Source organism: Molossus molossus, unplaced genomic scaffold (assembly GCF_014108415.1).
Source record: "Molossus molossus isolate mMolMol1 unplaced genomic scaffold, mMolMol1.p scaffold_m16_p_3, whole genome shotgun sequence".
Classification (NCBI taxonomy): Eukaryota; Metazoa; Chordata; class Mammalia; order Chiroptera; family Molossidae; genus Molossus; species Molossus molossus.
The window spans coordinates 91,531,564-91,548,666 of record NW_023425366.1 but is presented as its reverse complement, the minus strand read 5'-3'; the positions used below and the strand labels follow the sequence as shown (position 1 = coordinate 91,548,666).

The window sequence follows — 17,103 nt, the reverse complement described above, 5'->3', positions numbered from 1 at the left end:
CATCATACAAAGTTATTATAGTATTAATGACTATATTCTCTATACTGTTTGTTACTTTCCTGTGATTTATTTATTTCATAACTGGAAGACGGTATGCTATAATCTCCTTCATCTATTTCTGCCATCCCTCCAAATCTCGTCCCTCTGGCAACCACCAGTTTGTTCTCTTTGCTTGTCTGTTTCTGTTTTGTTTGGTTTATTTGTTCTCTAGATGCTACATATAAATAAGATCATTTGGTATTGGTCTTTCTCTGTCTGACTTATTTCACTTAGCATGATACCCTCCAGGTCTATCCTTGTTGTCACAAATGGCAAGATTTCATTCCTTTATGGCCAAGCAATTAATATTCATATATATAAAGCACACCTCTTTATCCATTCATCTATGCATGGACACTTAGTTTGCATCCATATATTAGCTATTTAAATAATGCTGCAATGAACAGAAGGGTGCATGTGTCTTTAAATTCGTAGTTTTGTTTTCTTCAGTTAAATATCCAGAAGTGGGTTTGCTGGTAGTTCTATTTTTAATTGTTTGAGAAAACTTCATACTGTTTTTCATTGTGGAAAACACCAGTTTACATTTCCACCAACTGTGTATAAAGGTTCCTTCTTCTTCACATCCTTGCCAATGCTTGTTCTTTGTTGGTTTTCTTGATAATAGCCATACTGTCAGGTGCAAGGTGGTATCTCACTATGGTTTTGATGGGCATTTTCCTGATGATGAGTAGTGCTCAACACCTTTCTATGTGCTGGTTGGCCATCTGTATGCCCTCCTTGGAGAAATATCTTTATAGGTTGTCTGTCCATTTCTAATCTGATTGTTTTGTTCATTATTATTTAGTTTTATAAGTTATTTATATATTCTGAATATTAACCCCTAATCAGATAAATCATTTGTAAATATCTTCTCCCATTTGATAAGTTACCTCTTCATTTTATTGATGATTTTCTTTTCTGTACAGTTTTTTGTTTGTTTGATGTAGCACCACTTGTTTATTTTTGCTTCCCCTCTCCCCTTTGTTTTATTTTTCTCCATCACCATTTATCCCATCCATGAGTTCTCTCTTTTTTTTTCCTTTTTGCTCAATCCCTCTGCTCCCCACAACAAACCCCCACCAGAGCTGTCAGCCTGCTCCCTATGAGCCTGTCTCTGTCTTGCTTGTTAGTTCAGTTTGTCCATTACATTCCTCATACGAGTGAAAGCATATGGTACTTGTCTCTCTCTGACTGGCTCATTTCACTCAGCATTATGTTCTACAGTTCCATCAGTGCTATTGCAAAGGGTAAAATTGTCTTCCTTTTTACAGCTGAGTAGTATTCCATTGTGTAAATGTACCATAGCTGTTTTACACTTTTGTTTTACACTTTTGTTACACTTTTGTTGCCTTTGCTTGAGGAGGCATATCCAAAAGTTTCAAAAAGCTTACTGCAAGTGTTTTTTCTAGGATTTTTATAGTTTCAGATTTACATTCAAATATTTAATCCATTTTGAATTTATTTTTGTAGATGGTACATGATAATGGTCCAGTTTTATTCATTTGCTTCTAGTTGTCCAGTTTACCCAGCACCATTTATTGAAGAGACTGTCTTTTCCCCATTGTATATCCTTTATTCCTGCCTCCTCTACGTGTCTATCTTTGTGCCAGTACCATACTGTTTTGATTACTGTGCCTTTCTAGTAAAGTTTGAAATCAGGAAGCATTTTGTCTCTGCTTTGTTCTTCTTTCTCAATATTGCTTTGGCTATTCAGGGTCTTTTGTGGTTCCAGACAAATTTTAGGATTATTGGTTCTAGTTCTGTAAAATAAGCTATTGGTATTTTCAAAGGGATTACATTGAATCTCTACATTGCTTTGGAAAGTATACTCGTTTTGACAATATTAATTCTTCCAGTCCATGAGCCCAAAACATCCTTTTGTGTATGTGTTTTCTTATATTTCTTTTATTAATGTCTTATAATTTTTAGTGTATAAGTCTTTCACTTCCTTGGTTAAATTTATTCCTAGGTACATTATTCATTTTGATGAAATTGTAAATAATATTTTTTTTAATTCTCTTTCTGATATTTTATTATTAGTCCATAGAAATTCAATAGATTTGAGTATATTAAGTTTGTATCCTACAACTTTATTGAATTCATTTATTAGTTCTAGTAATTTTTTTGTGAAATCTTTAAGGTTTCCTATATATAGTATTACAGCCTCTGCAAAAAAATGACATTTTCAATTATTCCTTTCAAAATTGAATGCTTTTTTTCCTTCCTATGGCTAGGACTTCCAATATTAAGAAGGATAAAAGTGGTAAAGTTGGGAATCCTTGTCTTGTTCTGGATCTTAGCTTCATACACCCTTGAGTAGGATATTTGCTATGTTTGTCATATGTGGCCTTTATTATGTTGAGGAATGTTCCTTCTATACTCACTTTGTAGAGAGTTTTTATTATGAATAGATGTTAAATTTTGTCAAATGCTTCTTCTGCAGCTGTTGAGATGGTCATATGATTTTTATCCTTTGGTTTATGTTTCATGTTATTTGATTTGCAAATGTTAAACCATACGTGTATTCCTGGAATAAATCCCCCTTGATGATGATGTATGGTCATTTTAATGAATTGTTGAATTCTATAAGATAATATTTTGTTGAGAATTTTTGCATTTATGTTCATCACGCATATTGGTCTACAATTTTCTTTTTCTTTTTTCTTTTTTTGTAGTGTCTTTGTCTAATTTTGATGACAGAACACAGCTGGCCTTATAGAGCTGGACTCATAGAATGAGTTGAGAAGTATTTCTTCTTCAATTTTTCTGGAATAATTTGATAAGAATAAGAATTAAATCTTCTTCAAGTGTTTTGTAGAAGTCATCTATGAAGCTGTCTGAACCTAGATTTTTGCTTGTTGGGGATTTTTAAAATTACTGATTCAATTTCATTATAGTTTGGGAAGTTATAGGTTTCTAGGAATTTATAGATTTATTCTAGGTTGTGCAACTTATTGGCACATAATTGTTTATAATATCCTCATATCCTTTGTATCCTTTGTATTTCTGTGATATTGACTGTCAGTCTTGTTATTTCTCTCTTTTTTTTTTTAGCCCTCTTTTTTCTTGATGAATCTGGTTAAGGGTTTTATCTTTTCAGAGAACCTCTCTTGGTTCCATTGATCTTTCCTAATTTTTAAATTTATATTTCACTTATTTCTGCTTAGATTTTTATAATTTACTTCCTTCTACTAACTTTGGGCTTCCTTTGTTCATTTCTAGTTTTTTTGATGTAAGATTGGATTACTTATTTGAGATTTTTCTTGTTTCTTGAAGTAGCCTGTGTTACTATGAGCTTCCCCCATAGATCTGCTTTCATGGCATCTCAAAGATTTTTGGAACACTGTGTTTTCATTTTCATTTGTTTTAAGGTATTTTTTTTATTGTGTCTTTGATTTTTTTAATCGACCTGTTGGTTATTTAATACCATTATGTTTAGTCTCCAGGTGTTTGTGTTTTTTCCAGTTTTCTTCTTGTAATTGATTTCTAGTTTAAACTGTTGTGGTCAGAAAAGATGCTTGATATAATTTCAGTCTTCCTAAATTCATTGCGACGTATTTTGTGGCCTAACATGTGACTTATCCTAAAGAATGTTTTATATGCCCTTGAAAGGAATGTGTATTCTGCTGCTTTTGGATGAAGTGTTCTGTAAATCTCAAGTTTATTTGGTAGGCGGGCAAAAGTAGGTGTACAGTTTCGAGTATGTGAAACAGTGTTTATTTTTGTATTATGTCTTAATTGTTGTATTATTTTCTGTACAAACAACCATAAACCTACTTTTGCCCATCCTTGTGCTATATCAGTATTTATTCAATTGAGAGTAACTTAAATTTGAAGACATTCCAAAGCTTTATATGTTTATTCATCCGATTTTATATTTTTGATGACACATTTTACATCCTATTTCTTTACATATTTTTAATTAATTTTACCACTTTTATCTTTTACCCTCTATACCTTGCTTTATAAGTGATTGATCTTTATTATTAATTTACCTTTTCCATAGTGATTTTTACTTTTCTATGTTCTGTTATTATTAATTAATAATTTTTCTTTTTAGCTTAGATAAGTCCCATTAACATTTCTTGAAACTCCAGTTAGTGATAATGATCTCCTTTAGCTTTTGCTTATCAGGGAAATGCTTAATCTTTTCTTCAATTCTGAATGATTAACTTTGCCGGGTACAGAATTCTCCGTTAGAATTTTTCTTCCCTCTCAGTACATTGAATGTGTTATGCCACTCCCCTCTGGCCTGTGAAGTTTCTGCTGAAAAATCTGCTGACGGCTTTCTGAGGTTTTCTTTGTGTGTAATAAGCTGTTTTCCTCTTGCTGTTTTTTGGTTGGTTGGTTGGTTGGTTGGTTGGTTTTCTTTTTCCTAAATATGTTTTTATTGATTTTTTTACAGAGAGAGGAAGAGAGATAGAGGTAGAAACATGGATGTGAGAAAGAAACATTGATTGGCTGCCTCCTGTAAGCCCCCTGCTGGGGATTGAGCCCAAAACTTGGGCATGTGCCCTGACTGGGAATCCATCTGGGACCTCTCGGTCTATGGGATGATCCTCAGTCCACTGAGCCACACAAGCCGGGCTTCCCTGCTGTTTGTTTGTTTGTTTGTTTGTTTGTTTGTTTTCTTAAATTTAATTAACAGGCTTTATTCACTTTATTTGTCTGGTATAAAATTAAGAGGTGGCCACAGCTGGAGCCTGGATCCTCTGCACAGAAACTCTGGTGTGGGTCTTTACAAGATGGTTGGTGAATTCCTGATAGGGAGACTTGGTGAACACAGTCTCTTTCCAGAGATCAGGGGTGAGATAACTGTAGGTCTTAGAGATGGCATCAAAGATGGCCTTAGCAAAGTTGCCCAGGGTGACAGTGCAGCCCTGGCCGAGGTGTAGCAGTCGTCAATACCAGCCATCATCAGCAACTTCTTGGGTACAGGGGCTGAGACTCTGCCAGTGCCCCTGGGGGCGGGGATGAGGTGCACCTGTACAGAGCCACAGCCAGCCGGACACCTTGCAAGGGACAGTATGGGGCTTGCCAGTCTTGTTCGCCCAGTAGCCTCACCGCACAGGGACAATAGAGAGCTTGGCTAGGATGATGGCCCCACGGATGGCAGTGGCTACTTCTTTCGAGCACTTAACACCCAGACCAACATGTCCATTATAGTCCCCAATGGCAACAAATGCCTTGAACCAGGTCCTCTGGCCAGCGCATGTCTGCTTTTGCATGGGCATAATCTTCAAAACCTCATCTTTGAGGGATGCCCCCAAGAAAAGTCAATGATCTCAGATTCCTTGATTGGCAAGGAGAAAAGAGACTCCTCCAGGGACTTGATCTTCAAATTCTTGACCAGGCGGCCCAGCTTGGTGACGGGGATCCACTCCTTGGTCCTCACCTTGCCTCTGCAAGCTCTGCGCCCCGACCCTGGCCACGACCTTGGCCCCCGGATGCCGCTGCCAAATCCTCCATGGAAGCCTCCGCGGCCTCCCATTCCAGGGCCCCCGGGGCCTTCCACAGCACCGGCATCATCTGCCATTTGGTGTCTCCAGGGAAAGAAGTTCCCTGCTGTTGTTAAGAGTCTCTCTTTATCCTTAACTTTTATCCTTTTATTATAATGTGTCTTGGCTTGATGTGTTTCCCTATTTAGTTCATCTTATTTGGAATTCTATGGGTTTTCTGGACTTGGATGTCTGTGTTTTTCTCGGTATGAGGGAGGTTTCCAGCCATTATTTCTGTAAGTAGTTTTCTGGCCCTTTCTCTCTTTTGGGATTCCCATAATGCAAATGTTACTACACTTGATGTTGTCCCAGAGGTGCCTTAAGGTATTCTCACTTCTTTTCATTAGTTTTTATTTTGCTGTTAAATCTGGTGACTTCAATTCTTTGTCTTCCAGCTCACCAATGTGTGCTTCTGTTTTATCCATTCTGATATTGAGTTCCTATAGTGTAACCTTCAGTTCAGTTATAACTTCTATTTGGTACTTTCTTATGTTTTCTCACTTTGTTAATGTTTTCACTGTGTCCATCTATTCTTCTTCCAAAATCAGTGGGCATCTTTATGACCATTGTTTTGAATTCTTTATCAGCTAGATTACTTATCTTCATATCCTTGAGGTCTTTTTCTGCAGTCTCATCTTGTTCTCTCATTAAAAACAGTTAGTACTCCCTCATTATACAAAGGAAATATGTTCCAAGCCCACCATGGATGCCTGAAATCACAGGTAGTATTCAACTGTATATATACTATGTGCTTTTCTATACATACATAAACTTTACAGCTTCTCTTTGGCATATCTTGTGTTTTGAGCCATTATTAAATAATGTTCAGGTTACTTGAGCATGAGATACTGCACCAGTCAATCTGATAATAAAACAGCTACTAAGTAACGGGTAGGGGGTATATACAACATGGATACTCTGGACAAAAGGATGATTTATGTCCCAGAAAGGATGAAGCAGAACAGTGCATCTCTTTATCATGTTACTCTGAAGGGTGTGTAATTTAAAACTTATGAATTGTTTATTTCTGGAATTTTCCATTCAGTATTTTTGGACATGGCTATCTGCAGGTAACTGAAACTGCAGAAAACTAAACTGTGCATAAGAAGGACTATGCATTGCTCTGTCTTCTCATTTTGCTTGACTGTTTTTATTTCTGTGTGATAGGTGAAACAGCTACCTTTCTCAGTCTTGCAAAGGTGGCATTGTATAGTTAGTTGATGACTTTTGTCATTTACCCTTGCCCTAACTCTTGGTTGTCTCTCAATTCTTTATGATTGTCTTGTCTGCCTGAGATATTTTGATAACTATTGAGGCACATGTGTCACAAATCTCATTTAGCACCAACTTTCAGGCTGATTGGATGCCGGAATGTCAGAAAGCAGCTTTCATAGTGTGCAAATTTGTACAGTCCTGTGGGGCTGCAATCATTACCCCTGCAGGCCTCTAGACCAGGACATTTGGGTGTTTCCACTGGGAGACAGTTGCCAAAATCTGGACTCCAAACTACTGTTTAAGCTCCCTTCTGGAGAGTCTCATCAAGGGAGTGAAAAATAATGGTGTTTCCCTGCTTTGGCCTCTACGTATGTCTCCAAGGCTGAGCTCTAGGCTAAGTCAATAGCCCTTTTTCATAGGAAAACTGGGGTTGTGTTTCAGTCTGCTGTTTTTGCAGCTCCCTGGTGGTGGTGTCCTGCCAAGAAATGTTTTTCCCATTGTTATAGTCCTGTGGAGCACAGTTACACCAGCTCTCTTGACCACCAAGGTCACAGAATCCAGTGGTGTCCCCTGTATGGATTGCGTGTGCCCAAGGGCTTCAGCAGTGCAGCTAGAGAATTCCTCCTCTGTGCACACACTGGCTTCAGGATGGGGGTAAGAGAATGCTGCACCCACTCACCTGTTTCAGTGAGGGGGTAGAGGGTGGGGGCTGGGTGCGAGTACTTGTAACCACTCATACTTGCAGACTTTAGCTAGAGAGTGGGAGAATGCTGTGACCCTTCGTGCTGGCTGGCCCCATCGGGGGCGGGGAGAATGTTGGAATGTTGCAACCACTCTTGCTCTTTGGTTTCAGAAAGGCAGCGGGCGGGGCGGGGCCCAGAGCTCTCACCCCTGCGTCTTGGCAGGGAGGCAGGACAGTGTGGCCCAGCTCACCTCCTTGTTCGAGCAGCATTAGGGAGGGAGTTTTTGCTCAATATTTTGTTTGTGAGGTTATCCGTGTCTTTTTGTGAGACTGGTTTATTTATTTTTATTCCTATATAGAATTCCATTATCCTACCTGCCATTTTTATTTATTTATTATTGCTATATAAGGCAATATGTTTTATAGATATATAAGATCTAATTGTATTACTATATAGGATATAGGACTCCATCTTATCTAGTATTTTTAACTGTTTTGTTTTTTTTTACTTAATGACAGTATTCCAATAGTAATAAGTATTTAACAAATATTTTAGAGCACTTATTATGTTTCAGTCTCTGTATTAATTCATTTAAAATACCATTGTAAACTCTGAAATATTTTTTTTACTCTATGAGTAGGCCATTGATTTTGTTTTTAATGATTTTTAACCATTGTATATAAAAAACTAAAAAAAAAAAAAAAAAAGTGATCTGTTTCCATGGTGAGGATTGTAGAAAACCTAATCATTTCCTTTACTCTAAACATGCTGCTCAGGACTATCTGACTGGATTCCACTGAAGCGATTTAAGGGTTGTTACAACCAATGGTCAATGTGTTGTAGCAAATAAAAACAATTCTTTCTTATAGCAAATTCTGTCGTGTAGATAACTATTGACTTTCCTCTCTACACCTACAAAAACGTTTCACTTTCCATTTGCACATAACATTTGGATATTCCTGAACTACAAATGCTTATATTCTTAAGTTTCTCTTTTAAGTCAATTATAACATCTGCCTAGTTCCTCAGTAATTAATAAATAGAATTAAAATTTTAATACATGTTCATTTTTATGTCGGTATGACAGTCATGATTTCATCTTTTCTCTGAACAGTCTCTTTGTACTGAATTTTACAACACTCTTCAGTAACAAACTAAGCCATGCTATGCAAATGCCCAAAGGTTCTTATTTATTTATTTATTTTTTAATTCTAAATATAAAGTAACTGCCCAAAGTGAGGCACGGGGGATCTGGGTAACCTTGCTGGCCTCGATGATTTTCCTGTTTCATAGTCTATCGTGGTTGGTTGAAATCAATTGGAATATCTTGCACCCCTTTCCTGCAGAATTCAAACAACTCGCACACTGAGTTGCTCACTTCAGACACTTCATACATTCTTCCTTACTTGATGCACATTCCATTTCACATCCTTGTACATTGAGTACGCACTGCATCCGGAATAGGTTCTACCTGCCCGTCCCCATCACTATGGGTGGTGTTTCCAGTTCTCCATGGTTTCCCTTGGCTGAGACTCATTCCAGTCCTGGTAAGTTCGTGTGTGATGGCCTTCTCCTGGCGTGTAATTCTCCTTTATGCCTGCCCCAGCACAACGCGTGGCACACAGTGATCATTCACCACTTATTTACGCGGGTTAAATAAACACATGTCAATATTCTACCAATCTGTGTTTCTGATGGATATAGTTGTGTAACGATTTCTAGAATACAGAAATTGAGCTCGTGAGGGGTTCTTAAAATAAATTTGTAAGGTTTCAGTGAATGTAACAAACCCATGCAGAAATAAATCGAAGCATTAGTAATAGTGAAAGAAAAGCCTAATCATTATCACTTTAATTCAATATTTAAAATTTTTAAAACACAGGAAATACTTGCATTCTGAAACTCTAATAGAAATATGGACATAGGTTTGGTTTATTTTTCTTCTCCTACGTTGATTGTTTTCTCCTGTGTTTCAGAGCTTTGGGTCTCCTGAGGTAAAACTAGCAAGAAATTTAAAAATTGATATGTAAATACTCATACATATTCATGTAAAGTACTAAATAGTAAATATATTTTTGGCTTTGCAGGCCATGCAGTCTCTGTAACACCTACTCAGCTCTACCACTGTAGCATGAAAGCAGCCATAGACGACGTCAATGAATGAGTATGGCTGTGTTCCCATAAAACTCATTTACAAAAATAGTCAGTGAGCCAGACTGGGCCTATGGGCCATGGTTTGCTGACTCCTGGGCAAGAAGGCTTTAGAAACCAAGAAATTTAGCTTGGTAGTTGATAGGTAGGTAGACATATAATTACATAAATATATAAAATAGGTGTGTTGCACCCTGTTATCAACCAGTATAAGCCAGTTTGGTAGATGTTGGTAGTTGTGTTGGCTACCCCACTGCTCACAATCCCTTTAATTAGATTATAATGAAAATCTCTGACTGACTTTTGCTACACTTAGGTTTATTAGCAAATAGACACACCCACACAAAAAGTTATGCAAACTTAACTTTGTCCTTTTTGGTACTTGAAATAAAACTTCATGAAATCTTCACCTGAAGCAAATGTGATCATTTTATAGTTATAGGATGCAGATAGCCATATATTAGATTTCAAAAAATCAAAACTCCTCTAAATCAAAATTGGACACAGGATTAATTGAAGATCAAGCCCAGGTGACCTGATTGAGTTTTTAACTTCTGTGTATGCCTGTTGCTAGGGAGAGATGGGGATGAGAAGGTGTTTCTACAATGCCCAGTAAATTCACCAATGATAGTCTATTTCAAATATCTATTTTGTTCATTAACAATCCACTAATTTCACCATTGATAGCCAATCCTTAACTTTCATTGTGTTAATTTTCTAAATTTCTGGTGTAAATCAGTTCTGAAAAGAGTTAAAGCACTTATACTAGCTATCTACATGATTAAATGCCAGTTGACCATCCCTGTCCTGGGAAATCCTAATTGAAACACATGACTACCTTTCAGGTAGATGGATGTTAACACACACATTTATATCCCACCATCAGAAGCCATAACTATCCCACTTTTGAAAAACTGGCTTGCTCCATACAGGATACTATGTAGCAGGCTGTGTAACTGAACCCAAGTTTGTATGCTCGACGCACAGTGAGACCAATCACTAAAGCATCGAGTATGCAACAAGGAAAGCGTTTATTTTGAGAGGCAGCCCAAATCCGCCTCCCATCCAGGGTTCAGGGTGCGTTTTTAAGGGGTTAGTGGGAACAGGTATGTGGTCGTGTTGGTTGGGGGCGGGGACAAGTTTAATCAGAGGATCTTGAGCCAAGTTTTATGCTAAGGGGGTCCAGCACTGGGTTGTCCTGGACAATGGATTCTGGTGTTCAAGTTTGAGTTATGTCCTGGTCCTTTGGTTCCATGGGGTAGGGATGGTGAGACTTTGGTTCCCGGTGCAGCTGGGGTCCAAGTTCTCTACTCTGTGCCTGCTTCGGCGGGACGTGCAGTTTTGGTATCTGAGAAGCAACTCAGTATCTTGTTAGAAACAGGATAGGACCACTTTGTGCTGGTCCTACTGTTACAGATGGACTCTGTCAGAGATTTAGCTGCTGGCGGGAGGTTCAAGTACTCCACAGAGGGTGGGCTGGAAATGGAAGAGGACCAAACCCAGGGAGGAGAATGTAGTAACCAGTGTGGCTGAATCTGCCAAAGGCCAGGCTAGTTTGGGAACAGTGCAAATGAGGACTCCAGTCTCAAAAACAGGATTGTGGCTTCAGATACAGAGTAAAGAAGGCGACGTACCTGGTTATTCCAAGAAATCTGTCCCAATAGGAAGGATTTGGCAAGTACAAAGTGAGACAGTAGGCCCAGCAAATTAGGTGGTTATTTGAGAGACTGGGTGGGACAGGGCATAGCGATCCTGTAAGTGTAAGGAACAGAAAGGAGAGAAGCCAGCCTCCAGAAGGGGCGGGCACAGAACAACTAGGGGGAAAGGTGTTCTCGGGACTTGGTCAGCTGCCTGTTCTTTGGTCCAACAGACGAGAAAGAAACTCACTAAGGCTTTAAATTTGATTTCTGTGAGCTGAACTTGGACCAGGTAGGTTGTACCAACTATAGGAAAAAAAAGTGTAAAATGACTACAGAATTTTAAGACAATTCATTCTCAGTTAAGAAGATTAAAAGCAGAGGTTGTGCCTGATGAAATTAGGGTCTCAATAGCTTTATCTACTTTACAAAGACATCTCTAAATCTCCTTCTCTCCCTTCTGTCCATTGTGTTAACTACTCTGCTTAGCTCACATCCAAGATAACTCAATGTTATCAGATTCTAAACTTCCCCAAAGTGTGTTGACAGCTTCAAGTGGTTTTGTCACTTTAAGAAGGAACCTAGTTGGTTGTTTACAGATGGGAGTTTTCCTTGCATAGGCCATAATCAAAACTGGGCAGACCTCAGTGCCACACAGGTATTGCGATGTAGAAAGGATCTCCAAAGCATTCACTTCAAGCAACTTGTAATGCAGTGGGACTCAAGTGCAATGAAAAACATTTGGACATTTTGTTGACGATATCTGTAGCTCTGTTTAAACTGGGCATAAATACAAATGCCAAACACATATGAAGTGATCATCAAACAATGCATTCTTGAGATGATGACTCTTTTCTTAAACCTTTTTTTTTAGAGAAAGAGGAAGGGAGAGGGAGAGCAAGAGAGAAAGAACATCAATGTGGAAGAGAAACATTGATGGATTGCCTGTCATACACACCTCAACTGGGGATCAAACCTATAACCTGGGTATGTGCCCTGACTGGGAATCAAACCCACAACCCTTTGGTGCACAGAATGATGTTCAACCAACTAAGCCACACCAGCCAGGGCTGAAGTGATGACCTTTTAAATTAACTTTTATCGTTAACATTTTTTCAAAAATAGAAATAATAGTACAATTAACCTCAATGTTCCTGATGCCCAGATCCAACAATTATTCTAATTATTCCAGATCTTGTCACATTTACAGTGTCCATCGTTTTTTGTTTGTTTGTTTTGCTGAAGTTGGTGACTTATTTTGACACCAAAACAGGGATTAACATTTGTCATTATTTAGAGTTAGTTTTGTTTTCTGGATGCCTCCTGTAAGACAGTACTTCAGTACGTTGACTTCTTCACCTACCTTACCCCTAACAACAAATGTTGATGCCTGTTGCGTCAAAGTTTTCCATGTACGTGAACTTCTGCTGCCTTCAGCTCTTAAAAGTGTCGAAGCAGCCCCGGCCGGTGTAGCTCAGTGGATTGAGCATAAACCCATGGACTGAGAGGTCCCGGTTCGATTCCCAGTCAGGGCACATGTCGGGTTGCAGGCTCAATCCCCAGTGGGGGGCGTGCAGGGCAGCTGATCAATGTTTCTCTCTTTCTCCTTTCCTCTCTCAATAAAAAAAAAAAAAAAAAGCCCTGGCCGGTTTGGCTCAGCGGTTAGAGCGTCGGCCTGCAGTCCTGAGAGACCCGGGTTCGGTTCCCGCTAAGGGCATGTACCTCGGTTGCAGTTTGTCCCCGGCCCTGGTCGGTTGTGCGGGTGGCAGCCACTCGATGTGTTCCTTTCACATCGATGTTTCCCTCTCTCTCTCTCTGTTCCTCTCTCTCCCTCCCACTCTACCTGAACAAAAAATGGAAAAATGTCCTCTGGTGAGGATAAAAAAAAAAAAAAAATCAATAAAAAGGTATTTTTAGCCTGGGCTGGTTTGGCTCAGCTGTTACAGTGTTGACCTGCGGTCCCGCTGGTGGCACGTACCTCGGTTGCAGTTTGTCCCCGGCCCTGGTCGGGTTGTGTGGGTGGCAGCTACTTGATGTGTCCCTTTCACATTGATGTCTCTCTCTCTCTCTCTCTCTCTCCTACTCTATCTGAACAAAACATCAAAAAATGTCCTCAGGTGAGGATTAAAAAAAAAAAGTGTCAAGCAGTTCCAGGACATCAGACTTCTTTCTAGATTCTGTTATCTCCTTGTATACGTGGCTTCCAGAGAGCCAGGATGCAGAGAGTAATCTAGCCAGGTTATGTAGATAAAAAACACCAGCATATTAAGACTTAATTTCTGTTTAAGAGCATTTGCCTTCTACCACCTTTTTCCAAAGCAATATTGTGGTGTTTTAACATTGTTAAATTAGCAGTAAAAGATATTGCTAATTATTTTTTATTTTGTTTGCATATCATTATAATGGTGCCCGGCACCTATAGAAAAGAAGCTAACGAATAGTTGGAAACCACAAATGGAACCACAGTTTTGAATAAAATAATCCCCAGCCCCTTCCAGCTGCTCAGGACCAGGTCCCACACGCACGTCACTGTCTCCTGCAGTTGCTGCGCTTTGAGAGTCATGCCTGCTGTACTGCTGGAGTTAGGAGACTGTCAGCATCTGCAGTCTGACCTCTTTATTCGTGGATTTATAACTCAGCTGTTTAAATTTGCCCTGAGCCAGAACTTAATAAAGGGTTTTAACCTGAGGAACATAAGCGTGCCTTTGCATGTGTGTGAAAGTCATATATTTTTTTCTCTTTACAATAAGTTTATTAAAAATATATGTGCATGACAGCTTAGCCATTTCAGAGCTATGTCAAAAAAATTGGAAAATTTGTTCTGGAAACAATTGACTCTTACCTGCATAAATAATAGAACTTAAAGCCTTTCCTTTACAGAGGAAACTCTGTAACTCATACGGCCTGGGAATTGGAGACTTATAGAATTAAAAAACAAATGTTAAAGGAGAGAGATAAAATACAGCATTGACTTCTGAGAACTTGAAAATGAGCTCTTATTCATCTGGTATTTTATTATGTCTGTTTACCATAAGAACACTTTGAAATTTGTTATAATTACATTAAATAACCACAATTGAGACAAACATTCTATAAGGGACGGTTATGGGTTGCCTCTAATGTGGTAATAGATGTCATTTTAAAAATGCAACTGTAATGTCTGGATGAAAGACAGTGACTCCTGACACATTGGTTACAGACAATTGAATATTACATCTGTCTTTCCTCCTGACTTGCTGCTATCATTATATGGAATTCAACCAGTGTTGGATAGGCATGGAATTCCTACAGGATCAAAGAAAGCTACCATTAAAACAAACTCATGTTCATTATGAAACAGGACTAAAGATGTACTTGCCTTCAGTATGGAGAAGAAAAAAAAAGAACCTTTATATATAAACACACTTCTGAAATCTGGTGGCTGACTCTGAGTTCAAGAATATACTCAATTCCCCTACGTCCCGGGGTCCTTTTCTGTACAGATTCTAACACCTCGCAGAGTAATCATTAAAGGCACAACTGTAGAGACATACAAAAGGCATCCACTTCATTGTTTAGTTTCTGCCTCCCAGAAATAACACTTATTTGCACTGAATTAGGCTCTTACCATGCACCCTCACTGCTCTAGGCTCTGTAGAAGTGACACACAGTCATCCCTCGCCACTTAGCGCTTCGACATCCGAGGCTTCACCCTAAAACCGCAATAGAGTGAAGCCGCGAACATCAAAGCGCAAAGTGGCCAGGGATGACTGTGTATAAATAAAGAATCATACTTGGCAGAAACTCATTTATCGGATAGAGTCTGGAACTGATTAACCACATAAAACGAGGGCCGGCTGTAGTTCTATACTGCAATCCCCTGAAAATCACTGCATTAAACCTACACATTAATGTGAGATGAGCCAATATACTGAGGTGCGCAAAACTAGGTTTACAGTTGTGAATCGTGACACACAAGGTTAATTCTTGCATTATTATTTATTGATTAAGCATGGTATTATTGTTATTATAATTGTTATTATTATTACTATTACTATTATTCACCTACTTTTGCCCACCCCTGTATTTACATTAGTTAGCAACACCACTCACCTAAATTCTGAATTAAGGTTTAACTCCCCATCTACCAAGTTCTTTCCTATTTCTTAGGGTAGTTTTGTTACATTATATATAGAAGTTTTACATATTCTTAGAAAGGCAATTCATGGAAGATTTATGGTTTTTATTTTTATTATCAATGAAATTTCCTGTTTGTTACTATATTTTCTAACTACATAATGTTTGTGTAATGGAATTCACTGGATATTTGGATATACACATTGTATTTGGATACTACCATGTGTTGAAAATTACAAAGGTCCTCCAGCTAATTATTTTGACGTTTAGGTAATAATTTTTTTTTTCTTATCCTCACCCAAGGATATGTTTTTCTTGATTTTTTTAGAGAGAGATGAAGGGAGAAAGAGAAAGAGAAACATCGGTCAGTTGCCTCCAGTATGTGTCCTGACCAGTAATGAAACCCACAGCCCTTCGGTGTACAGGATAATGCTCCAGCCAACAGAGCCTCGCAGCCAGGGTGGAAACAATAATGGTGGTACTGACGCCAATTATTTTTGTTTTATGTCTTATTGTGTAGGACTGAACTTCCAGAATATAACAAGGAATAGTGCGGCTGGTTAGTCCTGGAGTACTGTGGCTTAAAGACATGCCGAAGTGTTTAATGTTAAAGTATGATGATGGCTATTATTTAGAAATAGATTCTCATATTTTGAAAAAGTTATAATATTCTATTACCTCGATTTGTGTCAAGATATCACCATTATATAACACAAGGTATTCCTGAACCTCAGAATGAGGTGCCTAAGTACATGCTCCCCTAAAAGAAAAGTGGTCTCCCTACCTCCCCATAAGATGCCTTCACATTTCATGACCGAGGTGAGAATTTTCTATTGTTTTGAAGGAAACTCTAATCTCTAATTTCATAGGGTGGATGAGATAGACTTCCACAGTCCCACATTCTCATGCTCTAGGGTAGTGGTTCTCAACCTTCCTAATGCCGCGACCCTTTAATACAGTTCCTCATGTTGTGGTGACCCTCAACCATAAAATTATTTTTGTTGCTACTTCATAATTGTAATTTTGTCTTAGGCGACCCCTGTGAAAGGGTCATTCAACCCCCAAAGGGGTCGCGACCCACGGGTTGAGAACCGCTGCTCTAGGGTCTTCTATGCTGAATCACACCAGACTGGCACCCTGTCCACGCAGGTGTCTACCAAGCCCATCACCGACCCTTTGCCGTCTTTCCTCTGGTGAGTGAGGAGCTCACTTTCCTGCTACAACACTGGGGACTCACGCACATCTCCCCAAAATAATCAATCATTTTTAGGGTGAGTTCCAGCTTAAATACATATTTTATTTTATTTATTTATTTTTTCCTCACCCGAGGACACCTTTCCATTTTTGTTCAGATAGAGTGGGAGAGAGAGAGAGAGAGAGAGAGAGAAACATCGACATGAAAGGGACACATCAAGCGGTTGCCACCCACACGACCCATCTAGGGCCAGGGACAAACCGCAACCGAGGCACGTGCCCCCAGCGGGAACCGAACCCTGGTCTCTCTGGACCACAGGCCGACACTCCAACTGCTGAGCCAAACCGGCCAGGGCTTAAATACATATTTTAAAAGAAAATGGTCTCTAAATATGAAGATATACCCATTTTGCAGTACTAAAAATAACTTTTCTGCTTTCAGGGTGACAGTAATGTTAAAGATTTTAAGAACAGTTGAGGGGGTGACTGGTGTGGCTCAGTGGTTGAGCATCGACCCCTGTACCAAGAGGTCGCCGGTTCAATTCCCAGTCAGGGCGCATGCCCAGGTTG

The 17,103-nt window shown here is 39.0% G+C and overlaps 1 pseudogene; it reads right to left on the bottom strand.

Annotated features, from left to right (window-relative positions):
* Nucleotides 1-4,718: 4,718 nt before the first annotated feature.
* Nucleotides 4,719-5,575, bottom strand: LOC118641937 (annotated as a pseudogene).
* Nucleotides 5,576-17,103: the final 11,528 nt, after the last annotated feature.